The sequence below is a fragment of the Oratosquilla oratoria genome, chromosome 6, assembly GCF_046742065.1.
Source record: "Oratosquilla oratoria isolate Oo_2021 chromosome 6, ASM4674206v1, whole genome shotgun sequence".
Taxonomy (NCBI): Eukaryota; Metazoa; Arthropoda; class Malacostraca; order Stomatopoda; family Squillidae; genus Oratosquilla; species Oratosquilla oratoria.
In genome coordinates, this window is record NC_134782.1 from 40,974,005 (window position 1) to 40,986,970 (window position 12,966).

A 12,966-nucleotide genomic window follows, 5' to 3' on the forward strand; every position below is an offset into this window, starting at 1 on the left:
CTGCCCCATACAGTGCTGTTGGCACAATCACTCCTTCATACAGTCTCCTCTTAGCATCCATTCCCAAATGTCTATTCCTCATTACACTCTTTAATCCACCAAGGCATTTACTCGCTTCTCTCAATCTACATTCTACCTCCACCTTCACTCCACCTTTTCCTGCCACATTTGCACCCAAGTATCTAAAACTATCCACTTCCTCCAGTCGCTCTCCCTTAATGCTCACTTCCAGTCTACTGCCACTTTCACCCCTTGTACATCTCATCACCTTACTTTTACCCACATTTATCTTTAGCTTTCTTCTATCACATACTCTCCCAAACTCTGTCACCAACTTCCTCAATCCCTCCTCCGATCCTGCCACAAGTGCAGTGTTGTCCGCAAACAACAGCTGGCTCACCTCCCACTTTTCTCCATTTTCTTTAATCATCTCCAATCCCTGACCCACTACCCTTGCATTTACCTCTCGCACTACCCCATCCATGTATAAGTTGAACAGCCAGGGTGACATAACGCAACCTTGACGAAGTCCCACCTTTACCTCGAAGCACTCACTCTCTCCATTTCTAATCCTGACACAAGCTCTACTACTATCATAAAAATTCTTGACAGCTCCCAGAAGCTTTCCTTCTATCCCGTATATCTGCATAACCTCCCACAGTGCCTTTCTGTCTACCCTATTGTAAGCCTTTTCCAGATCCATAAAAGCCCAAAAAACATCCTTCCCCTTTCCTATAGCTTTCTCACATATCTGTCTTACCACAAAGATCTGATCTACACAACCTCTACCCATCCTAAATCCACACTGTTCCTCACCAATTACTCCCTCTGTTCCTCTCCTAATCCTCTCAATCAAGATCCTCCCATAAGCCTTCCCAACTACACTTAACAAGCTAATCCCTCTGAAACTATTACATTCACACTTGTCCCCTTTTCCCTTGTAAAGAGGAACTATACAGGCACTCCTCCAGTCCTCCGGCACTCTACCCTCTCTCCAGCAAACATTAAATAACCTCACCAGCCAGTCCACCATCACTGTACCTCCATTTTTTAGACATTCTGCATGGCATCCATCCAGACCAGGTGCCTTACCTGCTTTCATCATCTTAACTGCTGCCTTCACTTCAACCTTCCTTATTTCTCCTCCATTTTCCTCACTCATCACGGTCATTTTCTTAGCATTTCCCACTGCAGCTATCTTTCCCTCCCTATCCTCCTTCACATTTAGCAACTCCCTAAAATATTCTGCCCATCTTCCCCTTACTGCCTTCTCTTCCATTATCATCTCTCCATCTGCACCTTTTACCTTTTCTTCTCAACTTGATTCGCCTCCTCTTCCTCTATTAATTTCTTTCCAAAACATCTTTTTATTACTTTCAAAATTTTCTGTCATACTCTTACCCCATTTCACATCTGCTCTCCTCTTTGCCTCCTTTACCTTTTGCTTTACTTCTCTTTTCTTTTCTTTGTACCTCTCATATGACTCCCTCGTCCTATTTTGTAACCAATCTGTGAAAGCTCGCTTCTTCTCTTCTACAACCTTCTTTGTCTCCTCATCCCACCATTCACTACCTTTCCTTCTATGTTTTGTAACATCCTTTAAACTTTTTTTTTTTCTCCAAATGCTTTTTATGTACAGTAAGTCCTCGTTATACGATACATGTGTGTTCCTGAAAAACTTACCATAAATTGAAATGACCGTATACCGAACCCATTATAACATGTAATAATAGGATATGGCAGATATACCTTCTCCCTGCTCTTTCCTCTTCCAAACACATGCGGATACCATATCTGTGAATTTTTCTTACCGTCAATAGAATCGAGGATAGTAATTACCAAATACCATAACTGTGAATTTACCGGATAAAGAATTACTGTATAAGGAGGACTCACTGTACCATGTTCTGCCCCACACAAAGAAATCTTTGTTGATTATGTTTGTTCATCTCCATAGCTCTGAATGCTGCAATTGTATTACTTCTCTTTTCAGTCAGTATAGGTAGTTCCAGTTTATTACTCTGTAAGTTGTGTCAGTTAGGCTTAAAGACAGTTGCAGCTCTTAGAATCATAGTTGTCATGATCATCATGGTCTTCAAGTGTCCTCTGCATAATGAGTTATATGTATAATTAGTGTTTCTATTGCCTAAATTCTGTACCTGCCACTGGTCTCAGTATGTTCAGTTTCTTGTTTGTCTTCACAGTCAGCTCTTTGATGTGTGGGCTGAAGGTCATATATCAAAAGTGATGTCCATAATTATAGGATTTTGTCCAGTGGGAATGGTTGGCTGTTCTACCTGACTGATGTTGCTCTTATGCATGGTAGTTGGGTGTAACATCACTGATAACTTCTGACCCATAAGAGTAGAAACAATTGTAAAGGGCACAGTAGCTGTATGTAGCTGAATAGATGGGGATGGTAATCTGGAATGTGGTACAAAAGACTTTTAGAAGCAGGGTTGGGTCCAAGTACTGGTGAATGTGCTTAAGCTGAAGTCCAAGTACCTGGATATCTTTCAAGTACAATTATTGTCATTTTGAAATTGTATTTAAGTCCAAGTCCAAGCACATGACATTGTAATTAAGTATAACTACTTTGTGATAATATTGCTGTCAGATATTTATAAAACACAAAAGTTAGTAGGTTTGTATATGCAAGTTGATAAGTACACTGTATGGAAGTGAGATTCAATATAGAAAAGTAAATGGAAATTTTACCTTTATTTAAGCACATCACTGCTTTTATCACAGAATTGCTGAACAAGAACATGCAATTTCTGAATAACTTGAGTAAATGATATTCTCCATTGTACAAATGCAAAAGACTATCCATATATTTCTTGTATCAGTAATAAAGCTAGATTTGATGCAGAATATAAGGGTAAGTATCAGGGCATTAAAACTTGTTCCTTGCTCTGTATAAACGATTTCAGTACGCATCCAATTCTCGTGCGCAGCATTGGCTGCCACATGTATGATTCATCACACTACTTGTATTATAAAATGTAAAGTTACTGCTATATTACTTGTTCTCTTTTACTCTGAGTAATATAAACACAGAAAATGTGATCAAACCAGTTCACAGAATCCGGGGTAACTCATGTACAACTACAAAAAAGTATAATCAAGATGCCGATGCTGGCATCCTTGTGTACCCACTCGTGCCTCATGATGCCTACATAGGCATCATCGTATTGAAGTGGTTAATAACATACCCAGTAGTTTTATAATTTATAATAACAGTTAAATGCGTTTACCCAATAGTATCATCCCAAAGTTTGCTAGAATCTATATACAGTAAACTTTTGATTAAATACAATATGCTTCTTTACATCAATGTACTCGATATTTTTTAAGTACTCTGGGTCTAAGTACAAGTACCATTGAAATTTTAAACTCCAAGTACAAGGAAATACTTAGTCCAATTACAAGAACATGTACTTGGACCCGACCCTGTTCAGAAGATAGGTTTAGGTTGTGCTGAAGCACTGGCAAGGGGCAAGAGTGAAGTAGCTCTTTTTTATTGTAATTAGGCTTTATGTAAAAATGATGAAAGATGATTTTATACCAAATATTATTAAAGGGAAAAAAGCGAAATGGAATTTGGAAAATAGATGTAGTCCAAATGTCACCATAGATTAATACATACATACATACATATACCAAGGCTTTTTCCCCCTTCCAAGGGAGGTAGCCAAAAAGGGAAAGGCACAAAAACACTCCCACCCATTTCATCCCTAAATACACTCCACACCCCTCCCCCCCTTCCTCGCATCTGAGCACCTCCTGGATTAATAGTGGCTCAAAAATTTAAAGTAGAAGAAAGTGGCTTACATGGAGTGATTGGATAAAATAATTTAGAACGTTTCAGTTGATTTTTAGGTACAATGATGAAAGGAAAATATAAGGTTGGATTTTTTTTATTTAGTCATTTTATGCATTGCTTAAGAAAAGCATAATTTTACATGGGAAAAAGGGGTGGAAGCATAGTTGTGAGGGCAGTAATGGACTATGTAGTAGTACCTTAAAGGAAGATTAGAAGAATTCTGAATATAAATATATTTAGGGGAGAGGGAAATATATTGTCAGTTTATCTGATAGAAGGGAAATTGAGAGTGGAGGGGGAAAAAGGGAGGGAAGCAGGAAAGTGCTGAAGGTGAGCAAATTAAATAAGGCAAAAGATCGATAGTACCAAGCAAAGCTAAGAGAATAATGGGGTGTATGATTTAAAGGCCAAGGTTATGAGTAGGGGTTGGGAGTTGGTGATTGAGTGGTGAGGTGAACCAATCATTTGCTGTTGACACTACATGTGTGGCCAAGTTGGGGGATAGAGTGAAGCAGTTAGTAGTAGAGTTTGGGAATGTATGTGATGAGATGTATAAGGTATGATGGTGGTGGGTTGGAGGTGAATTTGAAGGGTGAGAAGCTGGAGAAAGTGAGGAGCTTGTATTTGGGGTCATTGTTGCAGGGAATGGAGGAGTGGAGGTAGGGGTTAATTGTTAGAGTAAGGGAAGCAAGTAAATGTCTGGGAGGAATGAAAAAGTGTTATGGGAAATAGATATCTTTGGTTTTGCCTGTATGGGGTGGATATATGGAATTGAAAAAGGCAAAAAATAGAAGTCAAAATGTGTTTTAAGAACTGGTGGTGTTATGAGAATGAATAGAGTGAGAAATGTGGAAGTGAAGTGAAGATCAGGAATATAAAGAGCTAGCAGATAGGGTTGGTCAGAAAGTGCTGAGATGGTCTGGGCATATATAAAGGACAAGTGAGGAAAGAGCAGATATCAGTGAAATGAACTTGAGGAGAAAACCGAGAATGAGGTGGATGGAATGGATGAATGAGGCATTGGATGAAAAAGGAGTGTGTCAAGCAAAGAAGATAGGGCAAAATGTAGTGAATGGAATGTGGTTGTAAATAGATGAGGAAATAACATGGCCTGAAGGGATGACCTTGTCTGCTCTGTAATTTATTTATTTGTTTATTTGCCTTTGACATCAACAGTGTAGCATTGGACAGAGATCTTTCATCTGTGAGGTGCTTATGATCAATTGATAAATCCATTGCCTCAGATCTTGTTTATTAGAAGGCCTTATGTTGTCTAGTGGGTATATTTTAACAAATGTGATTAGATAGGTCTATTATCTCCACTCACTTTCCAGTAATGAACTTAAGTGTGAATCTGAGCAAAACATGCTTACACATACTTCATACTTACACACACACACACACACACACACACACACACACACACACACACAGACAGACAGACAGACAGAGAGGGATTTTCTGCCCCATATAAGGGAGGTACCCAAAGTCAAAAGGTATAATTCCTCTCCCACCCATATCATCCCTATCCACTCCACTCCCATTCACCACCCCTCCCTCCCTCTTTCATTGGCTCCTCCTGGATGACAGGTTATCCCAGCATCTTGCCCATTGCCCTGGGTCAGAAACAATGTAGCAAGACACAGCACATCCACGGCAAGGCCACTTCATTTAATTGGCAAAAAAAACAACAACTTTCCATTCCTTCATGCAGAGAAAGAGCAGATGTGGAGAAATCCTCTTGGGCAGTGTCAAAATATTGTTCACACATAACAACTCCCTAAACCCCCAATCCCCCACCAACTCCTTTCTGTGCATCACAGCATCATCCAGACACAACCATTCTCCACTCACCCCTATCTTTTTTCTGCTCCCATCCTCAATAGACATCCCCCTCTTCCTCAATGCCCCTTTTACATTTTCCGTCCATCTCATCCTCGGTCGCCCCCTCCTGTTCACTCCAACCACCTCTGCCTTCCATACTTCTTTTACTAATCTTTCTTCACTCATTCTTTCCATGTGTCCAAACCATCCCAGTACTCTTTTGTCAACCCTATCTCCCAACTCCTTTTCCACCCCTGCTCTCCTCCTCACCGCATTTCTCAATCTGTCCAGCCTAGTAACCCCTACTATACTTCTTAGACATTTCATCTCAAACACATTTAAACTTACTCTCTTCCTCTCTCATGGTTCATGTGTCTGCACCATACAGTGCTGTCGGCACAATCACTGCATCATACAATCTCCTCTTATTATCCATTTGCAGAATGATTATACAGTGGATGCAGACTTAGGTGTGCATATCTTGGTCATCAAGAATAGACTTTGTTCCTAGCCTGTTATCAGCTGTTTTGATGTGAAAAACAATGGGAAATGGTGGAAGCTTGTAGTGATGTCTAGAACTCAGGCCAAAGATTGCCTGGCTCTTCGGGTGATGGTGGGGTTGTTGATTGGCTTTTGAGATGGGAGACGAGGAGTTACTTCATTCTGATGACAGTCGTGCAAGACCTGCACCATTAGTGATTACAAACTGAACATCTCTTGCAGTGATAACTTGGTGTTACTTTATCTGACGTATGAATATTAATGCAACATTTAATAATAGGTAACATAAAATTTATAATCTTTATTATTGTTATTATTAAATGAAGCGGCCTTGCTGTGGATGTGCTGTGTCTTGCGACACTGCTTCTGACCCAGGGCGGTGGGCAAGGTGCAGGGATGACCCGTCATCCAGGAGGTGCTCAGATGAGAGGGAGGGTGGGAGGGGTGTGGAGTGTATTTAGGGATGAAATGGGTGGGAGTGTTTTTATGCCTTTCCCTTTTTGGCTACCTCCCTTGGAAGGGGGAAAAAGCCTTGGTATATGTATGTATGTATTGTTATTTTTATTTGCATTATTGTGATATTATTATTACTATTATATATTTTTTTCTTTTTATTGTTTCATCTTTCTGATCTAAAGTTTTGTAGGTTAATCAAGTACCAAAAATACAGTAATTTAGGTAGTCTTATTGCCATTCAGATTTGCTGGAAAATTGATCAGGGAGACATGAATTTTCAGTCATCCTGTACTGGAAGTATACAATGATGTACGGCTATTACTACTACAGTATGTTACCACCACAAGGTTACTACCATTACTGTTGCTATTACTACTGCAGTTGCTATTGCTGATACTATTACTACTACTGCTGGTGATACCAGCACCACCACCACTGCTGCTGCTACTGCTACTGCTAGGACTACTGCTAACCTCCCACTCTCCACCCTCCCACACCTCCACCCTCCCTCCCCCTCCCCACCTCCACCTCCCTCCCCCACGCCTCTCCAACTTCCATCCCTCCTCCCATACCTCCATCCTCCACACCTCCACCCTCCCACACCATTCCTCATCTCCCCAATCCCTCCTCCATCATCCCTCCTCCATCCCATCCTCCCTCCATCCTCCCACCATCCCTCTCCCTTCCCATCCCTCATCCTCCCATCCCTCATCCCATCTCCTCCTTCATCCTCCCATCCTCCTCACTCCATCCTCATCCTTCATCCTCCCATTCCCATCCTCCCATCCCTCCTTCATCCTCCCATCCCTCCTTCATCCTCCCATCCCTCCTTCATCCTCCCATCCCTCCTTCATCCTCCCATCCCTCCTTCATCCTCCCATCCCTCCTTCATCCTCCCATCCCTCCTTCATCCTCCCATCCCTCCTTCATCCTCCCATCCCTCCTCCTTCCTCCCATCCCTCCATCATCCTCCCATCCCTCCATCCGCCTCCCCTCCTCATCCTCCCATCCCCTCTCCCATCCCTTCATCCTCCCATCCCTCCATCATCCTCCCATCTCTCCTTCCTCCTCCCATCCCTCCATCCTCCTCCCATCTCTCCTTCATCCTCCCATCGTACCCCTCCTCCACCCTCATACCCCTCCTCCATCCTCGTACCCCTCCTCCACCCTCATACCCCTCCTCCACCCTCATACCCCTCCTCCACCCTCGTACCCCTCCTCCATCCTCATACCCCTCCTCCATCCTCATACCCCTCCTCCACCCTCATACCCCTCCTCCACCCTCGTACCCTTCCTCCACCCTCGTACCCTTCCTCCATCCTCATACCCTTCCTCCATCCTCATACCCCTCCTCCACCCTCATACCCCTCCTCCACCCTCGTACCCTTCCTCCACCCTCGTACCCTTCCTCCATCCTCATACCCTTCCTCCATCCTCATACACCTCCTCCACCCTCGTACCCTTCCTCCATCCTCGTACCCTTCCTCCATCCACGTACCCTTCCTCCATTCTCGTACCCTTCCTCCACCCTCGTACCCCTCCTCCATCCTCATACCCCTCCTCCATCCTCATACCCCTCCTCCACCCTTCCACCACTCTCCCACCCTTCCTCCACCCTCATATCCCTCCACTCTCCCACCCCTCCTCTAATCTAGCCCTCCACCATCCCACATCTCCATCCCACATCTCCATCCCACACCCCCATTCTCCCACACCCCCATTCTCCCACACCCCCATTCTCCCACACCTCCACCCTCCCAACCTCCTCCATCAACACCCCTTCATACATCCATCCTTCCATACATCCATCCTTCCATACCTCCTCCACACCACCTTCACCCTCCCACCTCTCCTTTACCCTCCCACCCCTCTTCAACCCTCCCACCTCTCCTCCACCCTCCCACCTCTTCTTTACCCTCCCACCTCGTCTTTACCCTCCCACCTCTTCTTTACCCTCCCACCTCTTCTTTACCCTCCCACTTCTTTTTTACCCTCCCTCCTCTTCTTTACCCTTCCACCTCTTCTTTACCCTTCCACCTCTTCTTTACCCTTCCACCTCTTCTTTACCCTTCCACCTCTTCTTTACCCTTCCACCTCTTCTTTACCCTTCCACCTCTTCCTTACCCTTCCACCTCTTCCTTACCCTTCCACCTCTTCTTTACCCTTCCACCTTTCCTTTACCCTCCCACACCTACACATCCACCCTCCCACACCTACACATCCACCCTCCCACACCTACACATCCACCCTCCCACACCTACACATCCACCCTCCCACACCTGCTTCACCCTCACACCTGCTTCACTCTCACACCTGCTTCACCCTCCCACATCCTGTCCACCTTCCCACACCCTGTCCACCTTCCCACACCCTGTCCACCCTCTCACACCTTATCCGCCCTCCCACACCTCACCCACTCTTCCACAACTCATCTGCTCTTCCACAACTCATCTACTCTTCCACAACTAATCTGCTCTTCCACACCTCATCCACTCTCCCTCTTTTCACCTTTCACCACTCCTCCTCTCCCTCACTCATGCCTCCGATTTTCCTCCCCCGCCTCACCCACCTCCCCCGCCTCTCCCACCTCCCCCGCCTCTCCCACCTCCAACCTCCCGCCTCTCCCACCTCCAACCTCCCGCCTCTCCCACCTCCAACCTCCCGCCTCTCCCACCTCCAACCTCCCGCCTCTCCCACCTCCAACCTCCCGCCTCTCCCACCTCCAACCTCCCGCCTCTCCCACCTCCAACCTCCCGCCTCTCCCACCTCCAACCTCCCGCCTCTCCCACCTCCAACCTCCCGCCTCTCCCACCTCCAACCTCCCGCCTCTCCCACCTTCAACCTCCCGCCTCTCCCACCTCCAACCTCCCGCCTCTCCCACCTCCAACCTCCCGCCTCTCCCTCTCCCACTTCTCCCCACCCATTCACTCCTACCAAGTCCACCACTACCCATCCCCCCATTACTTCCCATTCCTCCCCTACTACGTCCCCCACCTCTCCCCTTCCCTCTCCCCCTCCTTTTGTCTTCCCTCCTCCCCCCCAGGCTTGGGTGTCCATAAGTATGGATGGCACCAGACAAAATGAGTGTGCTACCACTACATGGACCGTTGTTTGCCAGCCCTTTATCCTTGTGGGCAGTTCCACCCAAGGACGTGGTGTCATGCATCACGTAGACGTCAGGAACGTCTGTAACACAAAGGTTTCCGACACAAAGGACCTGGGACTGACACAAACATGTCTGGCGTTTGGGCACAAAAGGGGTCCGACAGACACTGAGGAAGACGTTAGTCTGTGTCACAGATATCAGAGTGATGACGTCAGAGAAGGGAGACACGAACGAGGACGTCAGACAACAAAGGAAGACGTCAGGAAAGGGAGGCGTGTGTCGCATTTGATAAAAAAAAAACATGCGGTGACGTCATAACGGTGACAAATACACCAAACGTTTTGATACGACAAATGTGTTTTCTCTCAATATTTTTACCTAAAATCTTTTGACTTAAAAAGGAGGAAAGAAAGAAGGGAAAAATGTGTCTGGGCCAGAGGAGCACGTGGCACGCAAGTGACCGAGAGGAAGACAAAGGAAAACCGCATTCAAACAAAAGACGGTGTGTCGAAATTTCGACTCTCGTATAAAGCAAATGCTCGGTTCGTATGAGTGGCTTAAACGACTAGCACTCCGGGCAAAGGTGGTGGGTCGTGTATAAGAGGAAGGGAATGACTGGAATCTGAGACAAAGGCGTGTTTGGGGCCATCTTTGTTGTCGCTAACCAAGGATCGTCCCGTCGTGTATTAAGGCCAAGTGTTTTCATCTTGTAAACAAGTACAGGGCCAGTGCACGGACGTGTTGCGTCACGGGTTTGCAAGGACACGGCCGAGGGTGTCACGGTGCGTACGTATCACGTGGCGGCAAGGGCGTAACATCACCTAGTAGGTTTTTTCACGTAACTTCATGAAGACGTTGTTTCTACATTTCGCGAATAGTACACAATCGAAACGTGCCTTACAGTGTTTATGGACACTACTGTTAATATTTTATTTTTTAATGGATTTTACATATACCACCCAAGTGGACCATAATGCTCGCGCTTGCGCGCGCGCACACACACGTTAGGAGGACGGCTGGGACACTTGGCAACCACAGGACGTCGAGGTACAATACCCAGAAACCACTTAGTACATGCACGCACGCACGCGCGCGCGCGTGGATACAGCATTGGAGGATGCTTAAACTTTCAAAGATAGAACAAGGACATCAAATAACGAACCGAAACGCGCGCGAGACACACACACACACACACACACACACACACACACACACACACACACACACACACACACACACACACACACACACACACGCGCGCGCACACACACACACATACACACACACACACACACACACACACACACACACACACACACACACACACACACACACACACACACACACACACACACACACACACACGTACGTACGTTTCTTAGGTGGCTGGCCCGTTAAATGGATTACGCATTTCCACAGCACAGCGCGGCATGAAGGAAAACCCGTTTTACACAAGAGCCTGCCTAGTGCAAGTCGACGGCGACGCCGCCTTTTGTAGACTTTCGTGAAAGCACGCGGGGCTGCTTTGCCTCGCCGTGAGGGGCTCCCTCCTTCGCCTGGAAGCAGAGTCAAACCACAAAGCAGAAGAAGAGAATACTCTCGTTATGATGCATTGGAAGAGTTTGCTGTTGTATACGGCACAAACATACACCATGGGTTTGGACACGCCGTCTCCCCCCACCCCACCTCACCCCTTCCACCCTCCCTCCACGCCCGTATTCACGCAAGAACGACGCACAGACACGCCCCGCGTGCGCGCGCGCGCTCGGGCACGGGGCAGACACTCCCAAGTGCGGGAACTTGAACGTGTTGGTACTACACACTTAGATGAAGTCAGTTGGAGTACACGCAGAGATCACACACACACACACACACACACACACACACACACACACACACACACACACACACACACACACACACACACACACACACACACACACACTTCAACGAACGGACGGCTTAGAAGACGTTCTGAAGAAAAGTGAAGTTTCGTGGATCCCAAAACAAAGGAAGTGCCTATTGTATTTACAGGGTGGGGGGGAAATTGCTCGTGGGGTAGTGGGAAAGTAGGGAAAGAGGAGAAGGGGAGGGATTGCTGGGGAAATGGAAGGAAATGAGGAAGGAGAAGACTTAGCCCAGGCAGACAGGCGAAAGGTAAACAAACGGCCCCCCGACCAGCTGAGTGACGACGAAATGTCTAATAAAAATGTAAAGATTAGAAGTATAGATAAGAGCAATACAGTAGAAAGTGATGAGAATATTTTCCAGGGATTTAAAGAGGGTGGGGGGGACAACCCCCCCCCCCCCCGACTGACAAGACTAGAAGAGAAGGTCGATAAAATGATCGAGGACTTGAAGTGTAGGTTCGGTCATGTTAACAACATTGTACAGAGGGTTGAAAAATTGGAAGAACTAGAGAAGGCGAACAAAAACTTAACTAAGGAAATAGAAGACCTAAAAAGACAGTTAAAAGAAGTAAAAAAGGAGAATGAAGAGTTAAAGATGAATAATAAAGAAAACAGAGGGATGGAAGACAATTCAAGAAAACAGTAAAGTTGCATTTACTGACATAATTAAACAGCAAATGAGAGAACAAACTGAAGACTCGGTTATTAAAGTGATGAGACAGAAGGAGAATATAGTAAGAGACTTAGCTGATAAAAAGAAATGTATAATTATATTAGGAATGGAAGAGAAACATAACCCAGATAGAACCTCAAGAACCAACGAGGAAAATGAAAAAGTAAGCAGTTTACTAAAATTAGTTCAGGAAGATGAACCAGAAATTATGAAGGAAATTGAGGAAAAATTCAGGCTCGGAAAGTATAGTACAGATAAGACCAGACCAATTAAGATTAAATTCAGGTCACAAACGACGGCAGAGAATATCTTATCCAAAACAGGGAAACTAGCAACAAGTGAACAATATAAAAAGGTATGGATAAAAAGGGAAATGAATAAAGAGGAAAGAGAGGAAGAAAAGCAGAAAAGACTTGAAGCTAAGAAAAAAAACGAGAGCAGAACGGAGTCAGAAAAAGAGAGATTCTATTGGAGAGTAGTGAATATGAAACTAAGGCAGTTCGACATACAAGCGAAAAACAAAAGGGAAACAGAGAACACAATGGAAGTGGCAGAAAACTAAGAGTGTCTTACACAAATATAGATGGATTAATAACAGGATTGAATGAGCTGAATGATTATTTGAAAGAAAAAGAACCGGACATAATGGGAATTGTAGAAACAAAATTAA

The 12,966-nt window shown here is 45.3% G+C and overlaps 1 protein-coding gene across 3 annotated transcripts in view; it reads left to right on the plus strand.

The window, feature by feature from the left end:
* The window catches only part of mask (multiple ankyrin repeats single KH domain), a 65,574-nt gene that overhangs the window by 12,764 nt on the left and 39,844 nt on the right, over positions 1-12,966 (plus strand). The window lies entirely within an intron of this gene.